The sequence below is a fragment of the Nilaparvata lugens genome, chromosome 2, assembly GCF_014356525.2.
Source record: "Nilaparvata lugens isolate BPH chromosome 2, ASM1435652v1, whole genome shotgun sequence".
Lineage (NCBI taxonomy): Eukaryota > Metazoa > Arthropoda > Insecta > Hemiptera > Delphacidae > Nilaparvata > Nilaparvata lugens.
In genome coordinates this window covers 47,857,485-47,881,631 of record NC_052505.1, presented here as the reverse complement: position 1 = coordinate 47,881,631, position 24,147 = coordinate 47,857,485, and the positions used below count along the sequence as shown (strand labels likewise).

Genomic DNA, 24,147 nt, shown 5'->3' with positions numbered 1-24,147 from the left:
GATTTGTACCACGTGATCGGGCTAGCCAATTAAATGTTAAATGCGTGCCAGCCAATGGCCGAACTGTGTTTACATAGTTACTACAGCGACACGACTGCAACGTGAGTCTGGATCCCGCACTGAGCATGGATATTATTTTTGATCATCTCATCCTATTATCCACGCACAAGCAAACGCTTACGATCATCCTCTAGCAAAAAAAACTTTATCTACGATTCACATAGAGCTAGGGATGTTGAAAAATACCCCAAAATCATGCCTGAAATTCACTATTTTCCACTATTCTTTTATGCGTTTTACCAGCTCTCTTTGAAGAAACTTTCAACTTGTTATTCAGATTTAACTGAAGTAGTGTGTGAAAGATTTTTGCCCTCAAATTACGTTTGGATTGAAAGCTTTGAATTGATGAGGATTGAAAGCTATTCTTCAACTCCAGTTTTTTGAGTTCTCAAGAAAATTTGAAACTTGATAAACAAGTCCCCCAGATTCAAAAGGGTGTGAGAGTAGAGTTTTGAAACAAACTTTTTATAATTGGTAATGAATATGATTCTTAAGCATTAAAAGGTGGGTCGCTCAACGTAGAAGGTTGAGAAGTACTGGCTAATAAATTGATGTTATTCACACATCATATTTTCAATATAATCTACAATGTGAAAGATAATACTAAATAGATAGTAATTATTCGTTCTGACTTAACTACCATCATTATGCTCATTAGAATGCCTGTAAGTTTATTCAATAGCTTGAAATCTTGTAGTTAAAATTATTAAGTAATGTACTTGTCCTAAAGTACCTGTACCAATCCAAAGTAGTATTATAATGTAATGTTAATGTTCCTGTAAATTTTGGTAATATGCTATGAAGTATTGTTTGATCTATAATTGTTATATTGCTGTGTTATTCAAGTATTTATTTGAATTATAATTATTCCATTCATGTCTTGATACAATATTTCATGTTATAAATTTTCAGTTATGCAGTAATATTCTATAAGTCTTGATTGTTTGATAATCCACATGGAGTGGAGACATTAATAACAGACATAGATAGTGAAATCGTGCTCTCTCACGAACTGACACTTTACTTTAGAATTCATTTCTATTGGAGGTTATAGAATAATTGTGCATGTATCTCTATTTAACTGTATTTCTGTATTTGTATGGCTCGTCCGTGAACAAATAAAATGATTATTTATTTATTTATTATTTAATACTAAATAGACGAGGTTATTCGCTATTACATACTATCTTTACCTATTATTAATATTATCATATCAATTTTCTCGTTATCTAGTACTTAGATCGTTGAAAAATTCAACTGGTTAGTCGTTTGGTCGATACAGCTAACGTAATTTGATAGTATGGGTACTATCATTTGAGTAATAAGCTCATGATATTCTCCAAAACCAACCCTTGGCTTCATTATCATTGTGTTTAAGGGATGAAATCAAGGTGAATGTGATAATCTAATGAAATTCAATTGCTAGCTACTCGTAAACTTTGGAATACTGAAACATGTTTCAGGCTGGAATTAATACAATGCAAAACACTCTACTAGACATTTGGTTAGCCTATATTTGAAGATTATTTTTCATGACTTAACAAAAATGAGACTTAATAAATTCTGATGTTTATCGACTAATACTTCTACTGTTAAGAGTACTTCTGATACCTATTCAATTGATTGAAGACCTGTGAAGCTGATTTATTGAGTGTGGAGGGATAAGAAAGTATTTTCCTCCACTCACCATTTACATTCATAACAGTAAATGGAATGGTCTATAAAATGATTTATCAATAATAATGTAGTTAATCAGCTCTCCATCAGCGCTCTGCTAGCCTATTTCTACTTTTACTATATCATGTATGGTATAGCAATGTAGCAAATTCTAGCTATCCTCAACACCTCCCTGTGCAGTTTTTAGTCTCACGCATTTCCAATTACATAATGCAAGTGGTCCTATCCACTAGAAACCACCCCAAGTCATGTTTCCCGCTTTCGAGACCAAAAGGAGATTGTTTTATGAGTGTGGTAGTATTCCTTGTTTATTGGTGGTAGTGAGTGGGAGGCAGCCTATACTTTCTTAGTAGTGACAAGAACATAAGCGACCCAAAATAAGGCTGTGTTCACTCAGCTATATGTTCATTGTAGACTCCCTGCAAGTATAGCAACCTACACTACAGGTATAGCGAGTAAGCAATGTATATTATAGTTCATGTATGGGAATTGTTTACGAGCACTTAGCGTTATTAAACGGTTATGAATGACCTCCTTGAAATCGAGATGCAAATAAGGGGCACAACAACTGAAGTGGTCTTTATTATGTACAAGAGCCTATGTGAGTCTGGGGAAGTGTTTGAGGTTAGAAATGAAGGAACGATGGCACATTATGAACACCAATCAAAGTGATTGATGGTGTGGCACCTGGAAACAATCGCACAATGTGACAACTGAGTAGGCTGAAATCGTCTGAGGTTCTGATGGTGAAACATTCACACAAAGCGAGAAGGGTTCACAAAACTTGATACAGAACAGTGTATTAGAGTAATAAAGTATGATGAATTTTTATTTATTCCGAACTGCGATATATATGGGTACACATAAATAGGAAACCCACCTCCCATTTCAATACATATCGAGAGTAAGTATTCAAATAGTTTGGTAAAAAAATCAATGATATACATAAATGAAAAACCCGCCTCCCTTATCCCTCTATTATGAGTTCACATACTCCATGAGACTCTGGAAATGCGCATCATAATTTCAGAGGTGTTTCTTTACTTCTACTTTCTAGATCATAGTAACATTCTTAAAACTGTTTCATTAGTTCCTTTACTCAAACAAGAATGCGAAGAACTACTGGAAACCATGGACGAAGATTCTTTGAAAAGAATCTGACAAAAAATTGTACGTAAGAGAAGTGAGATGTAAATGTAATTTATAATTCCATAAAATTGACTGATTCTCAGACGTGGAAAACGTCTGAACTTTCTGAATCAAAATAGAAGAAAACATTTGGAAGAAATTTTTGGGGAGGGCGAGGGCCCTTAATAGTTTAGAAAATTCATAAACACTTGTTAGCTCAAACACTGAAAGTTTGATTTCTGAAAGCTTACCATATTTCCAATATGTGATTTTTAAGTGAGAATATTTTCGGAAATTCAGAAACAATCGTCAGCTCAAACATTGAGAGTTTCATTTCTGAAAGTTTATCTTATCTAAAATTCGTGATTTTTCTTCAACTGGGTGAGATTGAGTGCTCTCGCCCTCCCCTAAAATTCCTTTTACATTTTTTTATCAAATTCAACATGATACAATCATGATTTCGAATCGCCTTGACGAGCTGAGAAGGATGAGCTGTAGTACGAGAAGATCCTATCATAGTGTTATTATAATTGTGTTCATAGTGAACATATTGAAAAGTTTGAATACTCAATTTCAAAACTCCTAAGGAATCTTGTTGAGAATTAATTATTGTACTTTCACGTGATATGTGATTTTTAATAATTTCTTTATAATACTCAAAGTTTACTACTTAATTTATTGGAAATTTATTTGTCTCCAGTTTTATAGAGAATTCCTATTCCCAAAAAACCGAGGTTTTCGAGATTGAATGAAAAATTGAAAAAAGTCCAAAAATTTGAAGTTTTTAGTGGTGAAGCCACTCTCTGGCGTGTCACCAAATTCGGATTCACTGCTTCAAAATACATACAAAACACTTAAGAGAAATTTTTTCCGGGGACGTTCCCCAAAAAATTACTATTTGACTGGACTTTGGACCCTGTTTGTACTATATTTGCGAAGAGAATGCGTTGTGTTGAATTTATCGTTTATGGTTAAATGTATTGATATTAAAGACTCACTTTGAGGAATTGAATTCTTGGAGGACTCATATATTCTTGTTCATCGGAATGATTCTTCAATAATAATTATTATATTCGGGTCGAGTGACCTGGCTGGATCAGGTCTTTAATTCTTTTCATTTATTCGAGGAAAACCCATAAGGTGTGGAAGAGAATATATTGTCAAAAAATATATCAAATTATTTTTTGTAAATCAATAAAGAAAAATTAGGATACGTTTATACATTTTCTGAGTAGCCTACATTTATCAAATTTTATAAAGCAACGGGAAACAGTCAGACTTTATGAAGATGAATATTGATTTTTTTCACATGAAGTTTCAAAGGAGTTAATATAGGAAGCCCTTCCTCCAATATTCGTTCAATTTTCCAACTGCAGAATGATTTTTCACAAGGCTTTTCTCACTCCTTTCAATAGCTACCCAGTCTTCCGTATTTTTCCGTCCTCTTTCGCCCTCAGGTTATTCCAATGGCCTACATTTTCATTTCAAATATCCTTGTTCCTTTGACAAAGTTGAAAGCAGGCATGCGCTGGTCGAAATTTATGATTGGTTTTTGTATATCAAAGACATACTTCGCTTTTGACGAAGAATGCCTTACTTCAATAACATTCATATCCAGCGAGTGCCCGGCTTCATTATCCGTGTAATAATCCAATAGTTAAGATTGAAGCATCTTCCACAAAAATACTGTTGTCAACAGTTCTAATATTGTGGGATCAGAAGAAATATCTGTGATGAGAGTGAGTGTGTGACATTCATCCATGATAAATGTTGATAATATTTCAATTAATATTGATACAACTTTACATTATTCTCATTTTTTAGCTCTAGTTATTCTTTGTCAGTTATTGACCGAGCGAAGTGAGGTCAAAGATTCAAGTCGACGGTTTGACATTTTTCTTAATGTTTAAATGTTTATATGTTTATGTGTTGCGCATTTACGGCGAAACGCAGTAATAGATTTTCATGAAATTTGACAGGTATGTTCCTTTTTAATTGCACGTCGACGTATATACAAGGTTTTTGGATATTTTGCATTTCAGGGATAATATAAAAGGGAAAAGGAGCCTCCTTCATACGCCAATATTATAGTGAAAATCAGACTATAGAATTATTCATCATAAATCAGCTCACAAGTGATTACACAGATGTGTGGAGAAGCCAGTCTATTGCTGTATTTCCATAAGGTCTATAGTTTCAATCAGGTACTTGTGGATGAGAATACTGCGTGAGGTCTACTGTTCACAGAACTACTAGTACTAGTAAGTTATGTTTGAAAAATAAAAATATAGTAGCAAATCTGTTTTTTTATATACGTATATGTTCATAAAACTATCTTTAGTTCAGGTACAAAACTGTGTGAGCGCTTACTATACCTCACTCAATAAGATAACTAGAGATAACATTTTTTAGAAGCAGGAATGGATCTTGTAATGAAAATTAATGAGCCAGCCATGCACTATATTTCAGCATTCCAGTATTCAGTTTCCTGTATTTTGTTCATGGTTACAGTTCATATTCACAGGTGCCCTGTATTTGTTCATTGTTAGCCTATTTGCATGGGAAATTTTTCATGATAATGTTATTCCACAAAAAATGAATAAATTTTATTTTATTGAATACTTTTTTGGATTGAGTTATTTTGCTTCAGATTTCGTAATTGGAAATAAAGCATCAATCTCGAATAACCTGCCCGACAATTTGAGTTTATGATTTTGGAGCGTTTGAATCAGTGTCTCAAGAATTTATGAGTCTACAAGATTGGATCATTCAAAAGTTCTCATATTCGGCGGTAATAACACATCAAGGTTTTTATAGTTCATATAAAAAGGGACATTCAATACGAGATTGGTCAAGTACTGCTTGACCAAAGATGCTCAGTAATCAATGTTTTATCGATTGATTTCATGGACTTTTCAAGTATCAAGAGCTTATGTTCTAAATGACCCTTTTCTATTATTTTAATATGAAGCATCTCACACTTTATGGGAATTCCGTGTTTTCGTATACTTTAGTATTATGATTAACCCAGGCATACCTATTCAGGGTATGAAATTGGAATAATATAACATAATTTATAACTTTACATAGAACTTTAGCCCTTCAATAAGAAGACATATAATTCAAAAGATAATAGTGTATTACAGTATTAGATTTAAGTAGCAGGGTCCATTGACCCATATTGACCAACCACAAGCACGAATTAACGTAGTAAAACTTGAAGTACGGTATTTCTTCAAATGGAAAAATATGAAAAAGAGTAATAAGAATTAGAATGAATTCTTATTACTCTGAAATTAATTCAGTTCTACTCGAGCAGCCGTAGTGAACGGATGTCTAAATGTCTTTATCTCCAATGCCCATAATCGATTCAGCTCGATAGCCGTTCGTGTAGACTCCGGTTAACAACAATAATTAAGGTCGTCAAAGCCCAACTTATAAACCACATATTTTTTTTCAATATTCTAAGTATAGTTGAATAATTATAATTCAGTTATATAGTTACAGTATAATTCAGTGAATTATGGCAGACAAGTGCAGCGAATGTGAAACTGTAATCGACTTGAAGGAATGTATTGAGTGTACCGTATGCGAAAATAAATACCATCCAAAGTGTACGCGTTTAAAATCACTAAAAAACTTTCGTAAGCTTGTCAAGAATGTGAAACTCAAGAATTAGTGGAAGTGTGATCAATGTATCACACAATAAGTGATAATTGTGATACTGTTCAGGACAAATCAAGAATGTATAGTTGACTCCTCAATGAACGGTTGAAATTCATCAATGAACGGTTTGCAGTATTTAGTGAAGAACTGTCCGCTCTTACATCCGCTGTGAATGAAATCAAGGAATCTATGAAAAGCCTACAAACTGATAATGTTAATCTAAAAAAAGAATGCGAACGTTTGAAGCTGAAAAACTATGCGTGTCATAGTGAAATTAGAGAACTGCAACAAAGATCTCGAATTGACAATTTGGAAATAGCTGGCATTCCGACTACGAAAGGTGAAAATGTGTACGAGATTATAAAGTGCATTGCAGCGGTCATCAACGTTCCGTTTAAGGACGATGATATATCTATTGCTCATCGGGTTCCATCTCCGAAAGGCAAGATCCAACCAATTATTTGTAAATTCACGACAAGGAGAATCAAATTAAATCGGTTGCTGGCAGATAAAGTAAAAAGAAATTTAGTAACCACGGACTTGAACGCTGGTCTACCTCGTGGAAACATTTATATAAATGAACACCTAACAACCGCAAATAAGCTCTTGCTAGGAAAGGCAAAATTTCTGAAAAGGGGGGGGGGCAAATTAAAGTTTGTATGGGTCAAGGATGGGAAAATTCTCGTGCGTCAAACACAAGATTCGCCAGCTAAGAGAATAGTCAAGGATGAAGATCTCGAACCTTTTGAGTAATTCAAAAATTAAAATATCACGGACTTTACGCTGGAAATCTAAATATTTTGTCTGTCTTTTCTATTTTCTTTTATAATACCTATACTTGGATTTTTGTATTCCAAGAGTGCGTACTGTCACATTATATAATCTGTAATACTTTTCTTTTTATATTACACTATTATTCTAATACTATAAGTTTTATTTATAAATTTATATAAATAAAAATAAATAAATTTATACATGAGCTGAAACCAAACTCGTCTCCTGGTGTGGATAACATTAGTGGAGTATGTTTAAAAAAATCTCAAAATTCATTGTTTGCCCTCTGGAATTCATTTTTAATAGATGTTTTTTACTAGGATATTTTCTGAAAAAATTCAAGATAGCTTCAATAAAACCAATACCTAAATCCAAGGACCTTGCAAATCCTCAAAACTATAGTCATAGCTTATTAACCAATTTATCAAAAATTATGGAAAAAATTATAAAAGTTAGATTGATGGACTTTCTTAGAAAAAACAATTCTATTTCGAGTAACCAATATGATTTTCAAGAAGGTAAATCCACCAAAGATGCTGTCGTACACTTGACAAATTCAATAAATAGAAGTTTTGATAGTAATAGAAAAACACTTGCTATATTTTTGGACTTGGCAAAGGCCTTTGATTCTATACCACATTCTATCCTTTTCCATAAGCTAGAGTGTTGTGGAATAAGAGAAACAACAAAAGAATTATTTGCAAGCTATTTGACAGATCGGATCCAAATTTCAACAATAAATGATAAAACAGACATTCAAAATATAAAAGAGTTTGGACTTCCACAAGGAACTGTACTATCGCCGCTACTTTCTTTGATTTATGTCAATGACTTATTGAAAATTGATATTCCTAATGGTGTTACACTATCATTTGCCGATGACACTGATCTAATCTTCTCAGGCTTAACATGGAATGAAACATTTAACTCTGCTAATCGTGGTCTTCAAATAGTTAAATCGTGGTTGAACAGCCATATTTCAACTCTAAATGCGAGTAAAACCAAATACATATCCTTTTCCCCTAAAATGAGTGGTCAGCCTCCTGATGAGCTTGAGCTGATAATACACAGTCATAACAACATCACTGTTAACTGCACTTGTCCAACAATAGAAAGAGTTAAATCAATCAAATATTTAGGTGTCTCTGTGGATCAGCATATTAAATGGGACATTCACATTCAGAATCCATGCAATTGAAATATCTAATAACAATTTTTCACAGAATTAACCAATTAAATTTAACCGATTGAATATTTTGAGGACGATTTACTATGCTTATTTTCACTTTTCCATTATAATATGGGGAGCAGCGTATGACACTCATTTTAAAAAACTTTTTATAATACAAAAGCATATTATTAGAGCTGCGCTTGGAAGACCCAGACTCTATTCCAGCAGATTAATATTTGAAGAGATAGATCTACCAACGTTACGTCAAACTTATGTGACAAATTTAATTCTTTTTATTAATAAAAATACACATCAATTTACCCGTCGCACAATCCCTTATAATATACGGCAAACTGTAGTAAATGCTTTCAATATTAACTTTACTTCATTAACATCTAGTAAACACCAATTTGAATATCAGAGTAATAAACTAATAAATAAAATTCTGGAAGACTTTATTAAGGATAAAATAACAAAAACCAAATTGAGATTAATAAGATCTTGAGTAAAACAGAACTATATTATTTTAAAATTGAGAATTGAGTTGGCTAAATCAACAATTTTTGGCAATATTAATTGTGTAAAAATTATTAAAACTTGACAATTTTTATATTATTTTTCTGTGTATCTATATTTTGTTTATCAAGTTCTTGACTATTGATAAAATTCAACATCCATAAATTATGTACCATATATCAACAGAATTGTATCATTTGTACTGCTGTTATTAGATTAAAAAATGTATTTCTTATTTTTAGAACTCGTGGCTGGAGCTCAAGGCTTCTTTTTCCAGTCACGCCAAAAACTATTGTAATTTAATGATTATTTTGTTTGTAAAAATATTTCTTGTATTTGGCAATGAATTCATTATTCATTATTCAATTGCATGCCAATTACCTGGGATAACACTATCATGAGAGAACTCAAAACTGATCAATAATCAATACAGATGGATAATATCCATATTATGGTATGAAAATACCAAGTGATGAATCTTCTTGCGAGTAGGCATACTCGTTTCTTGTTAATGTTTTCTGAAATCCGCTGTAATCAGCTGATATCTCGCCTACTTTCTTCTAAAAGCGATTCGGATATTAGAAGTTGTTCGAATAGTTAGAATTATACTGTATTCATCTTTCATTCTCAAAAATAAAACTGTTTTCAATATTATTGAGGTTTCTTATTATCTATTGATTGAATTAGTGATTATTATAGGTAGTACGATGGTGTTGATGCTCTTGTACCATTCTGAAAATATCCGGGCGAAAATTGACAGAATCTAGTGAGGTGTGTTGAAACACTCTCATCGTGGTGACAGTGCTGATGAGATTTGGTGATGAGACAGGCGTTAATCACCTTGCATCAGCTGTCCGTCGGCAGGTGACGAGATGGATTGAGACATCCCTCACGATAGATTTGTTGGATCCAACCATTCCGTTAACTGTTGGCCGTGTAACAGCGGACGGACGTCTTCATGCATTATTCACTCGTCGGTTGTTACTCTCGGCCGAAATTAGCCACCTTCACAGCCCCACATATTATATACAACAACTACCAACAGATTCAAACTTAACTCTATATCTATTTGTACAGAGTCAACACAACCCAGAGATATATCTGTGTCTACAAGCCAGGACATAATAAGAGTGTTGTCTCTCCTGCTTCCAGATGGCAATTTCATAGTATGCGCCTCCCTCGGTGATGATCACGATGAGGCTCTCGTTATTCAAATTGGATTTCCCTGGCTGGTTGACAAGCAACCACAAATCAAATATAGGCCTGAATCAAGGGAACTATGGGAGGGTGCGGAGTCATTGCCTGTTTTGAAAGATGTTCCGTGTATTCTCAGATATTGTTTAAGTCTAGCTTTGAATATGATTGTTTCGATATGATTGAAGGAATATATTCTCCTTGGATTATTTGTTGGTCTAGAAATATAATTTGAAAGATAATTTACAGTAAAGCTCTTAAACCATCTTATACACCGAACGCAGTAAGGTCTATGTTTTAACTCTTTCGTCTGTCTGTAAGTATGATTGTATGTTATATAACGCATTTACACCAAACGCGTTGATTGACTGAGTTTATGACTTTTTTTCTTCTGTATTTATACTGAGTGACGTATTTATTAGTGATGACTCTTAAACGGTAGGCTCATTATCAAATAACGAGTTTAGACCACCGGGAAAATGGGATTTATATTTTATTATAATAAATATTCAATTACGTTTCCAACCTACAATTATTGTACAGATGGCAATTATTTGAATGTTGCAATTATTGACCAAGCGAAGTGAGGTATAAGATTCAAGTCGACGTTTTTGTATTTCTCTTAATGTTTATATTCATGTTTATATGTCTATATGTTCCGCATTTACGGCAATATATTTCCATGAAATTTGACAGATATGTTCCTTTTTGAATTTCGCGTCGACTTAAATATAAGGTTTTTTGAAATTTTGCGTTTCAAGGATAATACAAAAGGAAAATGAGTCTCCATTAAACGTCAATATCACTGTAAAAATCGGACTATAAGATTATTCATCATAAATCAGCTGTCATGTGGATTATTAATTGCATGCAATGACTCATGCAATTGATATTCTCAATGTAACTAGGTAAAAAATCAGCTGTAGTGTGGACTATTAATTGCATGCAATGACGCATGCAATCAATAACTGAAAGTAATATAGTATTTGCTCTCGACCTTTCTCCGCTTTCAACTCTGGCTGACCTGTTGTTATTCATTTTGTCTTGAAATTCGGTATTAAATTTATGTATCGCATGACCACCTATTAAAAAAGAAAGTTCTATTAAAAATGGGGGACCAGATTTTTGAAGTCCAAGTAAAGTAAGTTAGTATTTTCAATATTAGTGGGATCCCCAATCACACCTACCCTCAAATTACCTTTGTGTATGAGATATTAAGCCGTTCTCGGACTTTTCACCCACTCTGTATACATAAGTCAGTTGATTCAAATCATGATTGATTTTCTGAACCACTAGGTCGATCAACTAGGTTGACTAAATCATAGTTCATTTTGTGAACCACTGGAACTTGTCTCTCAAAATCATTACTGTGAATGTGATGTGTAAGATAAAATAATCAAGCATTACAGAAAAAATAAAACATTGACACCAACTGTGGGATTAACTCACAATAATAATCGTAATCCATGGTCCATCTAGAATAGGAGAGGAACGATTAAGTTTTCTACTCATTTCATCCCTAACCTGCAATCAAACTCATCAGAATATGAAGCAAACGTCGATAAGAGTAGTAGAGGAAGCTATAAATAGCATACCTATTGTGACTTATCACTCAGCAGAAATGCTTCAAACATCGCAACTAATGGTGGTGAATAAAAATTGAACTCATGTAAGGTGGACCATTATTACTTTAAATGTGTATTCATCACAATAAACAGAAATTCCAACAAATTTGGAATGGAAAAATTCACAGCCCAGTGAGTAGGAATCAAAAAAGCTTGAACATTAACACATGTAGAGGTACAAAAACTGTGATTACCCAGCTCGCTTCATTCTCTTCCAGCAATTACGGCCATACAATACTGTAGCCACAGAATGCTTGCAGTAATGTAAATTGCACAGGGAGGTCGTCTGTTGTTTCCGTCTCATGTACTAAATTTGCGATCGCATAAAAGCAGATTGCACTCATTCTGCAATTACTAGTACTTTAACCTCTTTTTGCAAGTTTAATCTTGCACTTTCAACGACCGGCGTAACATTACAACTCTTGAAACATCGTGTAGCCCACTTTTCACGCGTGTCAACATAGTTAAACGACTGGCTTAGTTGCAACTTTCTCTGTGACAAGTTAGGCCTAATTGGGCGGATGTTATTGACTATAAAAATTTATGGACCAATTCATAGTTACTCAGGAAATGATCGGAGAGATACGTTAGCCCTGCTGGTCGCCACCGCCCCTTCAAAATACGTCATGAAATTTAGTACCTGAGTTTTATATTTTCCACATTGACTATTTTTTCTAGCTGGAATATGTTAGTGTGGTAGAAAGTGAGAGAAAAACGTTAAATTGATCAATTTAACAATGAATAGGGAATATGCAGATTCCGAATGAGGTAGAAACTTGAAGCTCGAACAAGGTTGACTATATTGAGCCAATGGACTCAATAGAATATTCGCCGGGCAGGATAGCTGAGACGATTAAAGCCAGTTACACACACATCGATTTGAACGTATGAATTTTTGACGTTCTGATAAATCCTACCAGATTAAATGTTTAACAAGTTATGTCCAATTTAACGTAATTTGAAGAGACGACAAAAAATCGTACGTCCAGAAATTGATGTGTGAAACTAGACTAAGGCGTTTGTACCCTTAGTCGGCTCGTATCACTTTATTGTGGATTGGAATCCCGCCGGTTTAGGCATGCTCTTTTGATCACCCTAGCACTTTCTATTACCCATGCACAAGCAGAAAGCTTATGTGGGCATCATTCGCAAAAAAATGGGTCAAATCTGTATGAAATATTTATGTGAATATGAAAACTTTCTAGCTTGTTATTATAAGGTGCACTCTACTAATCCACTGAAATGTACATGGAAGCAACATTTTTCTTTTCAATTAATAATAATGATATCTCACGATCATTCAATTATTGACCGAGCAAAGTGAGGTCTGAGATTCAAGTCGACGGTTTGGCATTGCTCCTAATGTTTAAATTTTTAATTGTTTAAATGTTTGAATGTTTCTATGTTGCGCATTTACGGCGAAACGCGGTAATAGATTTTCATGAAATTTGACAGGTATGTTCCTTTTTTAATTGCGCGTCGACGTATATACAAGGTTTTTGGAAATTTTGCATTTCAAAAGATAATATAAAACGACAATGGCCATCCCTTTAATGACATACGGTAGTGAGGTATGGACAAAGACCAAGAATAATGACTCACGAATTCAGGCATCAGAGATAAGGTTTCTGCGCAGCATTCAAGGATACTCGAGACGAGACCACATAAGTAATGAAACAATTCGAAGTGAGTGCAATGTGCAACCACTAACAGCAATCATTAAAAAATACAGATTAGAATGGACAAATCACCTGCGCCGTATGCCACCAACTCGTCTTCCACTACAAGCTTGGAAGTTACAGTTGGATGGGAAAAGGGACGTCGGAAGACCGAGGAAGCGGTGGACACCGGAACAGGCTTTACAAGCCTAGTCCATGATGGATGATGATGATGATGATATAAAACGAAAAAGGAGCCTCCTTCATACGCCAGTATTGGAGTAAAAATCAGACTATAGAATTATTCATCATAAATCAGCTGACAAGTGATTACACAGATGTGTGGAGAAGCCAGTCTATTGCGGTATTTCGATAAGGTCTATAGTTTCAATCACGTACTTGTGGATGAGAATACTGCGTGAGGTCTACTGTTCACAGAGCTACTAGTTAGAATGATTGATTCTACAATATGTGAAGACCCGTTTGACACAATAAAATAATTCAGAAAAAACAAACTATCTTTAATAGAATTATGAAACTGAAAGAACAGTTAGCCTAGTCAAGGTAACATTCTAATAAAATTGAATCTTCTTTTTGATAAGAAGTAGTCATACTATCAATAAAGCAATAAGAGAGCAATGAAAAATATAATTATGCACTAGTTTGAATTCTTTGGCAGAAGTAAAATTATAAAGCGACTTAGTTTATTTATTGGCAGATTATAAAATATGTGCATGTTTTGAGGTTGGAATTCTTGTTTTGAGTTAGCATGTCACATGATCTCAGATCAGCGGAAAATTTATTGATTTATTATGCGAGCAAATCATCTGACCGACCACTCAGCTATTATGAATTAAATTTTTAATTTCATTTGGGTATTATTAAATATTATAATATATACATATATGTAACATATTATGTTGAAGGAAGGTCTATGTAATAGAAAAGCAATGATTATTTTGTTATTTTTATTTTTTGTTATTGATATCTAAAAAATATGAAAAAACAAGAGTGTACAAAGCTCACATAAAAAGTGAATGTATTCATTATTATATTAGCATATATCAAGATTTATTTAATTGAAATATTTACGGTCCATTATATAAGTTATTTAAGTAAAATCTTATTTATTATTGTATAACAAAAAGCTGAGGAAACCCTGAATCTTAAATAGCCAATCACATCACGTCTTACAAAGACTAGAAAACCAATCAGATGAGGGCTTACAAATTTAAGAGGAGGAGATGAAAATTTTTCTAAGAAATGCTCTCTTTGGCTGGTGATCACGACCTATATGGCGGCAAATGAGGATACGGTCCTTTTCAATTATTTTTAAAAAAGCATCAAGCCAGTCCCTTCTCGAATGTTCAAGTATTTATAATTAATGTTTGATTGTTTATGAACTCAGTGAATATTGAAGAGTTCTTAATTGTAAAATATTTCACATACATTTAATACTGATAGAAAATTGCAAGCAATCTGGACCTTACCTGAGCCCAGCAGAGTCGAAAGGACTCATCTAATTAATTATTGGAGATAATTAATTATTGAAGATAATTAATTATTCTACGAGAACTTTAGCAAACATAGTTTGAGTGAGTGATTAGGTTTTAATGAGCTCATTAAATTAAGGCCTTTTTAGTGAATTGGGGAATTATTCAAAAGCGCTATACAAATCTGATTCAAGTTTGAAAATTTCACAATGTGTTGGATGCCATAATATATTGTGATGAATCTTTTGAGTAAATCTCATGAAAGGAGAGAATTAAGTAGAAGAAATTATAATTACCCTTATAAAATCAAAGATTTGCCAAACGAACAGTTAGCACCTGAGCAATAAGGCTTCCTTATCAACAGCTGAGTATAAGATAAGAGTACCGTTTTGTACCACACATTTTTTCAAAGAATTATTTAATAAAATCATAATTATTATTTTGCAAATTGAGTACAAATTGTTTATAAATTGCTCATTGAACTTTTGGAGGTTATACTTTTGTTTACAATTGATCAGATGTTTTGTAGCAGCTCAGACACAGCTGACTGACTCAATATATTATAAATGTCATGCCAGGTTTTCATGCAAGCTATAATATTATTTCTAAAATGAAGAACTATTCAAAAAGGATAAAGAATTTCAAATAGAAAAATAAAATGTATGTATTATTGTTAAAATTATTTATTACTCACGAAATTACAATATAATGTCAAATGTTGTTATAACAAACTAGGTCATAGCATGGATATTGTATCACTGATAAGAGCAGCAAAAATTGATTATAACAGTTCCAAATATAATAAGAATTGTATAGAAATATTGAATTATAAATTATTGATTCAACTAAGGAATTATATTTTACTGCTTGCCACTGACATCATGCCTACATCATAATCATTCTACCAATGGCAAATTTTCATGCAAATTAATTACACAGAGATTCTCAGAAAAAGGTTCTAGCCAAAGGCTTAGAAGAAGGCAAGTCACTTCCCTTTTAAAATCCTCACCACTAAGACCTTGCTGAAAAGTTACCAAAAACCTATTAGTGAAGTTTCGTTCGATTTTTGTATTTTTTTATCTGCGAGCCTATATCTTAGGCTAATTCATCTATCATTTTGTAAATATATTCATCAATTGATTACTCTAGAAATTCTAATTTAATTATCCCCTAATTTATTTGGTGAAGGAGAAATTCAATTAAAATTCCACACATGCTAAGACTGAAGCCTGGACCAGCCACTGATCATACCAAATTTGATCTAAAGGAACCACGACCGCCAAGAGGATTCACGTGAGTTTTATATTTTTGGGGCCCCAATCTACGCTTCGAAAGAAAATACAGTGCAGAAAACATAAAATTTTCTCCGTTAAAGTAATGGCCATGCCAACAAGCGCTTATAACTATTAAGATCCTAGATTTTACCTGATATAGAATTTATAAGAACTTGTAGTTGATCCTCCGCTGCCAGAACCACGTCCTGAGTAATTTTAAAAATCTTTTATAATTTGTTTTCATTATTTAAAAAAAAAAAACTGTTAAATATGTCAATTATAAATTCTGTTGGATCATGCATGGTATCATGCAAACACAAGCAAATTTCTAATTATTTTGTTAATGTTAAACTATTCTCAATCTGTAATCCAAGCTCTAAATCTGCACTCTCAAATCAAATATTTTATTATATTATATTTCCATTCTGTCAATTCGTCTTCTGAGTTCGATTATTTCTTAAGCCTGTCAATTATTGTGTCTGACACGTTCTATTATCAAGAACCGATCAAGTACGATCATTGAAATAAATGATTCAACCTGGATATTGGAACAGATCTAAGTGGATGTAATGTGTGGGGTCAGATCGAGATTACCTATTCTCTGTCCTTACCTGCTCATATATCAGCTTTTATCTGTTACCAACTTCGGCTTGGGAGCGAATTTTTTGACTATATGGCAGATGCAGCTGAAGATAATATAATTTCCTACAATAGAGCATAAAGCCCGACAAGACTCTGTTCTCGAAGTATATTCTGAACAATCTCTGGTCCTTAGTACCCTATCTTAATCCTTTGGAACTTATTAGAGACGCAGTCCCGTAGATTATCTACATCGGGATTTCTGCTCGACCTGTATGATTTTATATGCTGTTTCATCACAGGTAATAGTTTTAAGATATCTGTATCCAGTGTTTAGCGACCGCTACACTACCTCTGAAAGTTTTATCATTATACAATCAGTCATAAGAAGAATCAAGGGTGAGCGAGTGTTTATGCCTCCCGCGATTCAGACGATTGTATCGAATCTTGTAGTGACTCAATCAGTCTGGTGTTCACTTAGCGTCCACGCATGCATTTTCAAATTTCTAACCTCAATACTGGTGACTCAGTACAAGATTCGTTATACGTGGAGCTATTTGCAGCACCACAATATCAAATGAGAACTCTGTTTATGAATATAGTTGATATATTAATAGCTTATTTCCATGCATGACACGAATACATATCCCTGAGATTTAAATGATTATTTTGTTAAATATTAATTATTGATTGAAGTACATCTATTGAACCTATGGACTGAACAGGTTCCAATTTGTCAAATTCTGAATCAACCTGAAATTTCATATATCAGTATTGATAAAACTATATGTGATAGCTCACAGTATTGTGAATGCTAACAACTCCTGTGATATTTGAGATATTACAGAATTTATTTATATTGAATTATATTTATAAAAAAATTATATTTATATATTTTATGGGAATATATTTTTGTTTTTGTCAGCATACAAAATATTAGAAGTTTTCATTCTCTTCCTGATTCATCTCGTGATATACAGTTTGAGCTGTCTTGGTACCAAACATTTTTATTCTGCAGCATATACAATTAGTGAATTATTCAAGATTGATCTTATTCAGAGCAACTGTTACTCATCATCCTTTGATGATAGTCATAATATTCTTTCAGCAAATCTTTACTGATATTACATTTATAGTCATAAGTCTGCAATATATCATATAGGCCTAAGGATCCAGAGAACTCTAGAACTGGCGTAGTAAGTCTCAAGGAATTTCGAAAGTATAAATTAGTGTGCACCTGTATTCATGACGAGCGTTCTGAAACTCAATTAGAAGAATAATAGTTGATTTTCATTATTCTTGATTGAATATATGGTTACTGATAATCAGTCACTGACTATCTTTTTGATTTCCTTACTGGTATTCTTCAATATCTTCAAGAGAGCAGTGATAAGAATCATTAACTATCAGTTATTCAAACCCATGGTGGTTTATTATGGGTCCGTATCACAGAGACAAGTTCTCACAGAGACAAGTAGTGTTTTTGAACGATATTAGTGTCACAGAGACAAGATTCATAGGAACAAGTATTTTTATAAATGGCAGTCTCACAGGAACAAGTTCCCACAGAGACAAGGTGAGTATCACAGAGACAAGGTGAGTCTCACAGAGACAAGGTCAGTCTCACAGAGACAAGGTCAGTCTCACTGGAACAAGTAGTGTCACTGGAACAAGAAGAGTGGTAGAGTCCCATTCGAACAAGTGGAGTGTCACAGAGACAAGGCCAGTCTCACAGGAACAAGGTTGGTGTGGTGTGTTGCCTACACATGAAGATGAAGGCATCCCATTTGCTCTAATGATTTGGATGTCATCTGCTTTTTAATATATATACATAAATATTATGGTGACATGAATAGAATAGAATGACTGCATTTATTTTTTTTAGAGAGCGAAGTTAGGGCGCAGTCGACCCTCTCTTACACTCAACTCTCTTCAAGTACAAAAAAATAATACAAATAATAAGATTAAAAAAAAACAATAGTTAAGTTATCTACTTATTTAAAATAATAACAAATTTTAAATTATTGAAAAGAAAGAGAAAAAAATGACATTGAAAATAATACATAACAATGCTGAATAATAGTATTTTCTGATACTTCATCGCTTTAGTAAAAAATAAGGCACTACAGTATACAATATAGTTGGCCTACATAGCAACTGAAGTGTTTGCTATACATTTCATTTCCTACTTATTATCACTATGTAAATCTCGAAGTGGATAAGTAAATTGCATTATGATTTATTTAAATAGTGAAATAGAATCTTCCTTCAATCAACAAACAACGTGACTAACAACGCTCCTTCAATCCACGTGACATACATACATAAATATATAATTTACATATATAAATAATGTGGTGACATCATTTGATGCCAGCTTTAAACGTTTTTGCTGTGGAAAAAAATTATGAATTTAGTGGACTGGTTAGTGTATCCTAGACATATAGATTCAAATCTACATAGCAATTGATTCCCCTTTTCATCCAGGATATTTGTGGTTTCTTAAAATTTCGATTTATTGACCGAGCGAAGTGAGTTCTAAGATTCAAGTCGACAGCTTTGCATTTCTCTTTATGTTTATATGTTCCCCAATTACGGCGAAACACAGCAATAGATTGCCATGAAATTTGACAGGTATATTTCTTTTTAAATTGTGCCTCGACATATATACAAGGTTTTTTGGAAATTTTGCATTTTAAGGTTAATACAATAGGTAAAGGGTGGCGCGACAGTCGAGACCGACGACATTCGAGGCCTACGACCATAGAGGACTGTTTTACAGTCCTCTACGGTCGTAGGCCTCGACTGTCGGGAGTGTACGAAAATTAGAGTGGCTTCAACTGTCGCCTAACGCAGGCGACATTTGAGGCCACTTTTTCAGGAGTCCTCTCCCATTGTAGGTCTCGACTGTCGGGGCTGTACAAAAATTAGAGTGGCCTCAACTGTCGCCTAACGCAGGCGACATTTGAGGCCTCTTTTTCAGGAGTCCTCTACCGTCACTGGCCTCGAATGTCACTGGTCTCGACTGTCAGGCCTGTACAAAAATTAGAGCCTCCTTTGCAGCAGGCGACAGTTGAGGACACATCCTACTGCGATTCCAAACAAAATACATTTTATAATGATTATAACTTCTGATTTGATGAAAACTAAATAATGGAAACTTCCTTCGTAAAAAAAGCATATGAACTTTGAAGGTAGATAGTGCTTATCCTTGATGTGATTAATTCCATAAGCAACATTGTTAATGAAATAAATGAACAATTTAGTTTGTATGAGAAAAGCTCAATGTATATATAGATCAAGAAAATGTAAAATGTGAATGTGTGAAATTGATAAAAGTAATTGATTTGTAACAGGATATTGATTTGTAGAATAATATCCGACATCTATCATGAACTGCGAATTTGACATCAAAGTATCAAAAAGGTATTTACGAGTTTGAAAATTTCGTTTTTTATGATGAAGCAACTAAGGTTTATTTACAGTTGTAAAGTTGCAATACTTATTCATAATATGGAAGGAATAATGGGATATTATTCAATTGCTGGTAAATCCATACAAATTAAATGATAATATTCTTTTGGTGCTGTCTAACATTCTGGAGAGCCCAGCGCAGGCGACAGTTGAGGCCTCTTTTTCAGGAGACCTCGACGGTCGCAGGTCTCGACTGTCAGGAGTGTACAGAAATTAGAGAGGCCTCAACTGTCGCCTAACGCAGGCGACATTTGAGGCCTCTTTTTCAGGAGTCCTCTGCCGTCGCAGGTCTCGACTGTCGGGGCTGTACAAAAATTAGAGTGGCCTCAACTGTCGCCTAACGCAGGCGACACCGTCTCTACCGTCGCTGGTCTCAACTGTCGCAGGACTCTTCTGTCGTTTGCCTCGTTTGACATCGACCAGGTAAAGTCTCCTTCGATCGCCAATATTACAGTAAAAATCAGAATAGAATCATCCATAATAATTCAGCTGTTGAGTGGATTTTTAATTGCATGCAATAACGCATGCAATTACTCATTCATATGGAGTAATGTTGAATGTATTCTTCCTTTGAGTAAAAAGCACTCTCAGAGAAATCTATCTTTAATTGAGATCCAAAGTGGCGTTCATACTCTTCATGAAATCAGGTAAAATATTAATTGGATGCCAGAGCTTCTGAAGCATCTTTTTCCATTTTCATCGAAAAAAACACACTGGCGTCTGCCGAACGTGACTTTACCACAATGCAGCACCTGGCATTTTCCTTTGATGTCTCCCAATAGAATTTGTTGACCTATTCAGTTGGAAAAATAGCTAGTAGTTCTGTGAACAGTAGACCTCGCGCAGTTAAAAACCACAGCCTCCATCAGGGTGAATTATGTGCTGTTATGAAGTGTCGGCGAAATATCGGTGTGTAAGCCACTAATGACTGTTTGAAATGTATCGTCAATAATTACTTATATTAAGTTTAATTATTATCACTAGAATGCTAATAATTTGTTGTAAACAGCTACAATCATACCGAGTTGAAATACCTACTTACCAAGTTGAAAGCAGAGAAAAGTCGGGAGAAAAATAATAAGCTACCTACTTTGAGTTATCATGCCTCATCGCTTACAATAGTTCACACGACAGCTGATTTTTTACCAAATTACATTGGGATATTAATTGCATGCATCGACAGCTGATTCTATAGTCTGATTTTTACGATAATACTGGCGTTTGAAAGAGACTCTTTCTCCTTTTGTTTTATCCTTGAAATGCAAAATTTCAAAAAACCTTGTATATATACGTTGACGCGTAATTTAAAGAGTAACATACCTGCTAAATTTCATTGAAATCTATTGCCGCGTTCCGCCGTATATGCGGAACATAAAAATATTTAAACATAAAGAGAAATGCAAAACCGTCGACTTGAATCTTAGACCTTGTCTAGTCTTGACATAATCTCATGATTGTACAGTCAGTGTCAGTGAGATTTTCTGCGCACACTTCATTGTTACCATAATATATTTAGATGATGGTATTTCTAGATGAAATGGATCGGCGTGAATACGCCGAATGGATCGACTCGTATCATTTGAGGATAATGATAATGATGATGATGAAACACTATTCTGTTGAAACTAATTATAGTTTTAGATCAGTAAATAGATGCTTTGTTCCTCGAACAGATCTAACTATATGCAGAAGACAATTCAACTATACAACAAAAAAGCTTATTAATTTTATGCCAGAACATTTCATTGCAAGAAAACCTACAAAAGCAATTAAATTGAAGATTGAAAGCTGGATAAAGACAGAAGATATCATACCTAAAATATTTTAATTTGATGTACATATACTGTCTTCCTCAGTTCCTCTGAATTTATCATTAGTAGGGCTATACTCCCAGATTAATTTTCTCTCTCTGAGTTTAAGTTTTATTTTTTGTGTCATGTGTACTGTATTATATTGTTTTTCTAATTCTCTCTTTGCTTACAAAAGGAATTGCATATATGCTACAAATGAATTACATTATGTTACTATATGTATTACATATGTACAGTGAATTGTAGATTAATAATTACATGAATCATATCTTTTTCTTTTGAGTTTTTAAATTATTATGAATTCATTCTAGTTTTTCTGCTCTCTTAGTATTTCACTCTTAGTACTTCTTCTTTTCGGATTGAAATTTTATTTTTTTTCTAGTTTTTCATACATTCCATATGTTTCTTTTTTCTTTATTATATTTTTTCTATTTTCGACTGAATCTCAAGCCACTAATCATAGCCGACTGATTACTCATTGCCATCGCTCAAACAACTTAGTTTTGCTGGTAACGCCAATGATAATATTATAATCGATTTTTAAATGGAAAATATTTCAATTTTAAGTTTTTGCAATGTATTGTATATGAAAATTTTTATATTTTTCACATTATTTTGTAAAGTTTGTTTAATGATTTTGGCAATAAATATTTCTTTCTTTCTTTCTTTTAAGGAATAGTCTCCATTATGTTCTTAGGGATTTGCTTGTCATTTCATCAATTCGAAGATCAGCCTTCAAAAATTTAGGTCAACTTATACATTTCAACTCACGTTGCTACACGTTTCAACTTAGCAAAAGGACAGAGGGAATTAGTATTATTATTATTCTCTAGAGCCCTGGAAATATCCCTGTTATTGTTCTTGCTACCTTATACAAAAGAGACTCCATAATACAAAAACAAATCAGTCCTTGCCGGACAAAGCTAGAGAAAGAAGAAGAAGAAGAAGACGCCGACAGGTGGAGAAGAAGAACAAGCGAGAAGAAGAAGAAGATAATAGAAAAAGGAGACAGAAGAAGAAGAAGGAGGAAGAAGAAGGAAGAAGAGGAAGAAGATGAAAAAAAATAATAAGAAAAAATATAGATAGGAGAAGATTATAACCGTTGAGTAAACTATTTTATCTATAACCACTCTTTTGTTGAATTGAAAACTTATAAATTACTGGTGGTACTCCCATACAGTAACAGTCAGGGGTGTATTCAAATACCGTTGGATAACATCTTTCCAATATTGTTCCATTCATCTAGAAGTATATAATCTGTTCTTTCTTACATTGATATCACTTATGTATAAGTTACTGCAGTATCTAAATTTGGCCTTAACCTGAACAATTGAAAGTCACATTTAAATAGTTATTTTGGAGTTTGGTAGGAATACATTTACATGGAAATCAATTTATTCATTAAAGGCAATCTACATAATTCTAATAAGTTCTGATAACCCATAATAATAAAATAGGTGTTCAATGAATAAATATCAAGCCTAACAACTTGAAAATATATTTCAAATTATTTAAGATTAAATTGATTCTATCTCGGTGCTAGTCAGCTTTACATTTGTACATGTATCATTGTATTGAATTATTAAATATTTGATGATTTTGGTAAAACGACATTTTAATCCTGGACTAGTAGTTCTATGAACAGTACACCTCGCGCAGTTATAGAACACAGCCTCGTATCATACTGATCATAAGAGTAAATCCTGTTTGTATGTTGTGTCAGCAAGATGTCGGTGTGAAAACGGCTAATGACTGTTGGGGCTAGTGTATCAAAAATATTCAAACATCAAAAGCTAATCTCCTTCAACACACTGGCAACAAGTCAGCCCGAGTTGAAAGCAGATAAAGGTCGAGAGAAAATACTATGTTTTCTTTCAGTTATTAATTGCATGCGTCATTGCATGCAATGAATAGTCAACACGACAGCTGATTTTTTACTAAGTTACATTGATATATTAATTGCATGCCTTATTGCATGCAATTAAAAATCCACTCAACAGCTGAATTATTATGGATGATTCTATTCTGATTTTTACTGTAATATTGG

At 33.5% G+C, this 24,147-nt stretch overlaps 1 protein-coding gene across 1 annotated transcript in view; it reads left to right on the top strand.

Moving 5' to 3' along the window:
• Nucleotides 1-24,147, top strand: part of LOC120349631 (protein SAND-like) — a 119,766-nt gene that overhangs the window by 66,423 nt on the left and 29,196 nt on the right. The gene's annotated exons all lie outside the window — the stretch shown is intronic.